The 6,857-nt window shown below is 38.0% G+C and overlaps 1 protein-coding gene across 1 annotated transcript in view; it reads right to left on the bottom strand.

Moving 5' to 3' along the window:
* Nucleotides 1-6,857, bottom strand: part of tiam2a (TIAM Rac1 associated GEF 2a) — a 72,909-nt gene that overhangs the window by 64,559 nt on the left and 1,493 nt on the right. The gene's annotated exons all lie outside the window — the stretch shown is intronic.

The raw sequence follows: 6,857 nt of genomic DNA on the forward strand, positions 1-6,857 counted from the left end.
AAAAAAAAAGTCTTTCACCAACACAGAACTTCCTTTAAAAAAAAAAAAAAAAAGGATATTAACAATCGATATGCTGTGTAACTGAACACATTTCCCAGTGTCACACAGCAACAAACATCTTTTTGTCTTCAGAATCAGAATCCTTTATTAATCCCAAAGAGCGGAATTGTAGGGAAAATTACAAAAATGTAAATGAATATATTAAGTTGTATATTTAGCGAAAAAGAATTGTGTAGCAGTAATAATAAAGAATTGTGTAACAGTAATAATAAAGAATTGTGTAGCAGTAATAATAAAGAATTGTGTTGCAGTAATAATAAAGAATTGTGTAGCAGTAATAATAAAGAATTGTGTCGCAGTAATAATAGAAATGTGTAGCAGTAATAATAAAGAATTGTGTAGCAGTAATAATAGAAATGTGTAGCAGTAATAATAAAGAATTGTGTCGCAGTAATAATAAAGAAATGTGTAGCAGTAATAATAAAGAATTGTGTAGCAGTAATAATAAAGAATTGTGTAGCAGTAATAATAAAGAATTGTGTCGCAGTAATAATAAAGAAATGTGTAGCAGTAATAATAAAGAATTGTGTAGCAGTAATAATAAAGAATTGTGTAGCAGTAATAAAACATGGCAGAAGAAGTCAGACTACAATGATGGCTATAAAAGTTATTGCACATGTTACCATTATTATTATTATTTTATTAGTAGTATTATTAAGAAAATGAGATATAATGCCCTTTAGGCTTCCCTACATGCAGAAAAAAATCACATCAAATGACTACTTTTTTTCCTCATTAATGTCAAGACAGCAACAAGACATTTTGTATCATTTTCCTGCATGTAGGGAAGCCTAAAGGGCACTAGATTTAGTTTTCTCAGGTATAAGGAAGCCAATATAGCACTTTATATTTAAGAGAAAAATATATAAAGACAAATTGCCTTATTGACTTCCCTGTACCTGAGAAAACTAAATCTAGTGCCCTTTAGGCTTCTCTACATGAGAGGAAATGCCTTGTGGGTGTCTTTATATCAAAGGGAAAAATTAAGTGCCCTATAGGCTTCCTTGTCATGTCTTTTTCGCTCATGTTTAAATGCATGCTATATACACCTATACAGTACAATGAAGGAATTTCAGTGGTGTTAACCCTCAGGGCAGAGAGGGTGTATGTGTGTGCTATCAGCGTGAGGGCGGTGAAGGTGGAGAACCACGTGTAAAGACCTGAGGGAGCCTTAAAGCAGAGTGTGAAGAAGTTCGGATCAGGAAGGGCTGAGAGAAAACCTTTATCGCAAGCACGTGTATTTCGGTACGCAACACACAAGAACGTGTCCAAAGTTTGAAATCCATTTCTCCAGGATAAATGTTTGCGAGTCGCCTCGTCACGTAAACCAGCCTTGTTTTTAGACAAAGTTGTAGGACTTCATCAATATACGGAATTGGAAATGAATGTCGTCCAATGGAACAAAGATACAACAATAATTCCAAACTTCTTGTTTTCTATTTTTTTTTTTTTTTTTATCTTTGGGGGAATTTTATTAGTTTTGAGTATAAATTCAGAGTATAAATGTTCATGTTATAAATTCATCCCTATACATTTATTCCAAGGAGTTTATGGAGGTGGTGGAAAAAAAAAAACACACTGCGAGAACGTTTGAGGGAGAAAACCTCGAGAAGAACCAGACGTTCTAACCTGCAGTGAGATGGAATTCTGGTCATGTAAATGATTTCAGCTTTAGATCTTTACAGAGAACAACAAAGTAGATAAAAAGGAAGGTTTTGTAAATGTAAAGAAAAAAAAAAGGTATTGGTGCAACATGTCATCGGTTTAATTACATCACCAGGGGAAAAAATGCTTTTTGATGATTCCATGATCTCAAGGTGGCTCATGTTCACATCACTGGAGCGGAAATTTTTTTTTTTATAAATAAAAAAAAGAATAGAGAAAATTCCTTTTTTGTGTTACATTCTAATTCGAGACATGTAATGAAAAGTCTAAGTGGAGAATCTACCCTTTTCCCAGAAAGAAAGAATGAAATGAAAAGGCTAAATCACACGTTTACTCCCATCGACGCCTGTATTCTTTCCTATCCGTCACGTGTTTCCGATCCGTGATGGCTAGAAAATATTGGTGTTTTTTGTGTTTTGATTTAATTAGATGTGTCCCTGCTGTGATGTGTCTGAGATCTTTGTGAAATGCAAATTGCTTGTTTAAGTGGCTCTGGTGTCATACTGAAGCCCCTGTCCAGCTGACCCCTGACCCCCTACAGAGCAGCTTCCTGCCCTCCATCACCTCTCCAGACTGAGAGACAGACGAGTCTAAGCTTCAGAAATGAAATAACAAAAATAAATTTTGACATCAGGTCGAGGACACTGGAGTTCGGCCTCATGAACAATGAGTCCAATTTAAAACTATAAAACGCTTTGTGGAATAATGAGATAATTCAGGTCATTTTACTTTCTCTCCTGTTCTGTATATATGCATTTGCATATTATATTTATAGTTATATATTTACCGTAATTCCCAGACTATTAAACGCACCCATATATAAGCCGCACCCACTGAATTTGACAAAGATTTTTATTTTGAACATAAATAAGCTGCACCTGTCTATAAGACACAGGTGTCTACACTGAAACTAATGAACTTTACACAGGCTTTAATGAAAGACAGTGTCTGTTACACGGCTTGTATCTAAACAGTAGCCGACCAAGAAAGTCATTGTTCACTGTCTTCCTCCTTCCTTTCACAACTATTTCTCTCGAGAGTTTATCTTTTGGCATCGTCGTGCGTTTAAAAATCACCATCGGTGAAGCTTTTCTCCCGATGCCGTGCAGCTCAGAACACGGGTGAAGTGTGTTTTCATGCCCGGTTGTTTTCAGCGTGACGAATGATTCACATTTCCTGTAGACACTCCGAGTAAGCGGCAGGTCAAACGTCAGAGGAACATCATCCATATTTATGATGTGGTGCGGCCCGATTCAGTGGGAGCGCGTCTGATTTAATATAAAGACTTTCATTGGTTCTCCTGAACCCGTTCGGGGATTTCATTGGTCTAATGTTATGGGGCTCAGTTTTTTGGCTTGAAGTTTATGAAACCGGGAAAAACCCAGGAAAAATCCATAAATTAGCCGCTTCGTTGTTTAAGCCGCGGGATTCAAAGCGTGGGAAAAAAGTAGAGGCTTATAGTCCGGAAAATACGGTAGTTATATATGCAGCATTGAGCAATGGTACACAAACCATGTAGACACTCAGTATCCAAAGTAGTGATTTATTATAACTATAATGTTCCTGTTATCATTTTTATCACAAGACTCTTTACTTAATCAGCTCAGTTTGTGTATAAAGACTCGAATGTGACTCTCAGCACACTGATCTATTAATAGAATAATATTAACGACTCAAACACTGATTGATTTCTATTACAATGATCATGAACCCAAAACCCTCTTATCAACTATTTTAAAAAATGGTGTAAACGAGGTCACGTGTGTTGTGGTGAGTTCGAGTTTCTTCGTCATTTATTCCTTTCTAAATGTTCTGCTTGATGTTGAACTGATGCACCAATCAGAACGCGTGTTTCACCGGTTACGTTTTGATCCTCATAAATCACATTGAGATCCTTTCGGTCCACCGCTGGGGTGGAGTTTAAAGGTTAAAACCTTGCTAAAGTTCTCACTTCTCTCTGTCCAGGCCTGGTTTGATTCCTGCTTCAGCCCGACTCCAGAACAGAAAGAAAGCGTGTAATTTCTTTCCTTTGGATGCAGAAATCTTGGGTGTGAACGCGCCAAAGCCAAAGGTAGCAATAAAACACTTGATCACACGGTTGGCTGATGTCCCAAAAGGGATCTGTATTTAAAATGGTACAGTCATAGCAGAAAAAGATCGAGATAATTAGAGGCAGAACAGTTGTGTAATGGAATCAGAGCTCTATAACAAACCCCCTTCGATCGCCGGCTTCATAAACCGTAACTGAAATTAACTCAGGATTTTTTTTTTTTTTTTTTTTATCTACACCAAAAAAAAAAAAAAGTCCCAGAGTGAAGCATGCTGGTGGTAGCATCATGGTTGATTACTATCGTGGTTTATCTCTGACTAATCCCTACTTTAAACACTTTAGATGACACTACATTGTGCGGGACAAGCTCCTTTAGGTTAGGATTAGCTTTTATTCCCAAATTTCTCCAGAATGGTGTCTGTTTTGCTGCTTGATCTTCACAACCAACCTATGTTCCTTCACAAACCGGTGTATTTATATTATATTGATTATAATTACATACACATAATTAGACCGACTCCACACTGGTCCTGAAAGCCCAAGAACTAATTTAGAAGTTTTACAAAAAATATTTACTCGTACAGTTTTTTTCCTGTTTTTTTTTTTATAAATACACATCGAGTCTATTTTAGTACCAGAGTGTAAAATTATACAACGTGCAAATATTCGAGAGGGCAAATACTTTTAAGTGTCCTGTATGTGTTAGAACAGACAGAAGGAGAGAGAACAGCACAGTATCCACAGGGCCAAAGACCAGAACCGACACCAGAAGATAGGTGCGTTCGATGCAGTGACCAGCGTGTGCGCGACCTCTAGTGGACAAACTCAACATGACAACTCGAAAAGCCATCAGATTTTAAGTTACATGAAAAACCGGCTTTAGATCTGACATGTGCATTAAACGTTTAACTTTATAATCCAATACTGAACGTCTTGTACTTGATTTTGGTTTCCCAAAAATTCAATGCTGATTGCGGTGTAAAGGGGTTCATCACTTCATTTCTAACAAAAGAGCGATGTGGTTCCTCATCGGCAAAATCAGCTTCAAAAGTTGAAACTTTCCTACTAAATAGTACACGTTCAACAGCATCTACTGATCATCTGATAAACCGATATCCAGCTGACGAACGTCTCTACTGCTGCAGTGCATTCTGGGAATCTGAGTTGATCGTCACACCAACAAAAACAAAACTTCTACACTGGATTTTGAAATAAATCCCACCAAATATTCACTAACGAGTCGATTTATTTTATCGCACTTGGAACATCACAGGCATCGCAAAAAAACAAAAAAAACCCTAAGGACGAAATCTATTTCTGTTTTCACTTTGACATTTTTATTTTTGGTTATAGATCTGTACAAGCAGGAAAAATGCGCCATATTTCATCTCATCCTGGCCATAAAGACCTGACGAACTGCAGACTGATGTCCAGCTTCACAAACGTTCACTCTGTCTGTCCATCAAGCGGGACTCGTTATTACAGACGTGGGTTGTTTAGCTCAGTTTCACAACATTCCACCAATTTGGGTCACAACATTGGGTAAGCAAAAATCCCAACACGCCCGAACGCAAGGTTTCTCCAGAAGCAGCCCAACATGAACTCGGGTTCTTTTTCTCAGAAACCGTGAGATTAATTAAACCCCGGTGCCTGAGCCTGGAGAAAGGTGTGTTTAGATGATTCAGGAAGGTAAAAAAAAAAATGGTTGCCAAGACGAATCAGGAAGCAGGCAGAGTTTATAAAAACGCTGTGGTGGCTGGAACGTGTCAATTTTTATCATCTCCCAACATGTCTAACAAGCATGTTCTCGCTGCTTTTTTTGTCTCGTGGAGTTTTCATTCTGTACATGTGGGGTCTGAAGAAGCTTCGCGACACCGCGTCAGACAGGAAGTGTGTAATTGTTGCGGACGAACGTGGAAGAAATCAATCCAGAGCGTTCAGACCTGCAGCTCAGCTTCTGAAACCTTCACACAAATTCTCAATCGGTATTTTTGAAATTTTATGAAATTTTTTGGTCACTGATGATTTTTAGGGTTACTTTTTTTGCTACATCTCTTCAATTTGCTCAACAATCACATTTGTGGGAAAAAGGGCAAAACTGTTCCACACGTTGAGAAGCAGAATTGCTTTATATAAAGGAAATGGTTTTGTTGGCTCCAGTTTTCTACACAAATCAGTTTGGCTTTAGGTTCAAGTCCTCCGTTGGATCTGTTAGTAATGGAAGTGAAGGTTTAATGCTATTTCATGCTCAAGTTATTGACACTGTTAAAGAGTTGGATCCTCGTGCTACACATGGACAAAAATTTGTCATGTGACGAAATATTTCCGAGCCAAACGCACTCCTTTTAGGATCGTCCAAGTTTCTGCAAGTTATTTTCGTGTATGTGCTTCATGACTTCCTCGTAAGGACATTTTCCCAGAAAAGCATGCACACAGCAACCAGAGCAGGAGCACACCCACCACCATGCTTTATTCCGTTACGGGAGTCATCAGCACAGGACTTGCTCGAGAAAATGGTTTCAATAGAGGTGCATATTATGGGATGTGAGAGGGAAAACTTTATTTAGCTCCCCCCAAAAAAGTGGATGCAGTTTGTTTTTTGGGATCTGATCCTGGATCAAATATGTACCGCCGGGATCGGATTGTTAGCCCTAGTTTACTTATTAATTTATAGCGATGCCACAGTTCGCTACTCAAAAGCTTCAGCTCGCGACTCTTTAGCTACACCCAAAGCCACGCCCCCTCCCCGGAATGAAGCATAAAGCTGCATCTTTCTTTTATAAATCTGATAAAACTAAAGCAATATATAAAGATGCAAAACGACTATAAAAAGGTTCTCAAGATTAAAATGAGATTTGAAGTATTTTGCCGGATGCAGCACTGTGATTCACAGAGTCAATGTCCTTCGGTTAAATGCTTTATTTTTAGCCGATTAAGCATTTATCATTTAACACTAACGTCTACGAGTCATGTGCAAATACCAATGTTTTTTCAAAGCCCAAGGCTTAAGGGACTGAACTCCTTTGATTATACTCTCACATCAGATTGTGTTCACGTCTTCTGTCCATTACATGAATTCCTA

The sequence above is a fragment of the Silurus aristotelis genome (assembly GCF_946808225.1).
Source record: "Silurus aristotelis genome assembly, chromosome: 9".
In the NCBI taxonomy this organism is placed as follows: domain Eukaryota; kingdom Metazoa; phylum Chordata; class Actinopteri; order Siluriformes; family Siluridae; genus Silurus; species Silurus aristotelis.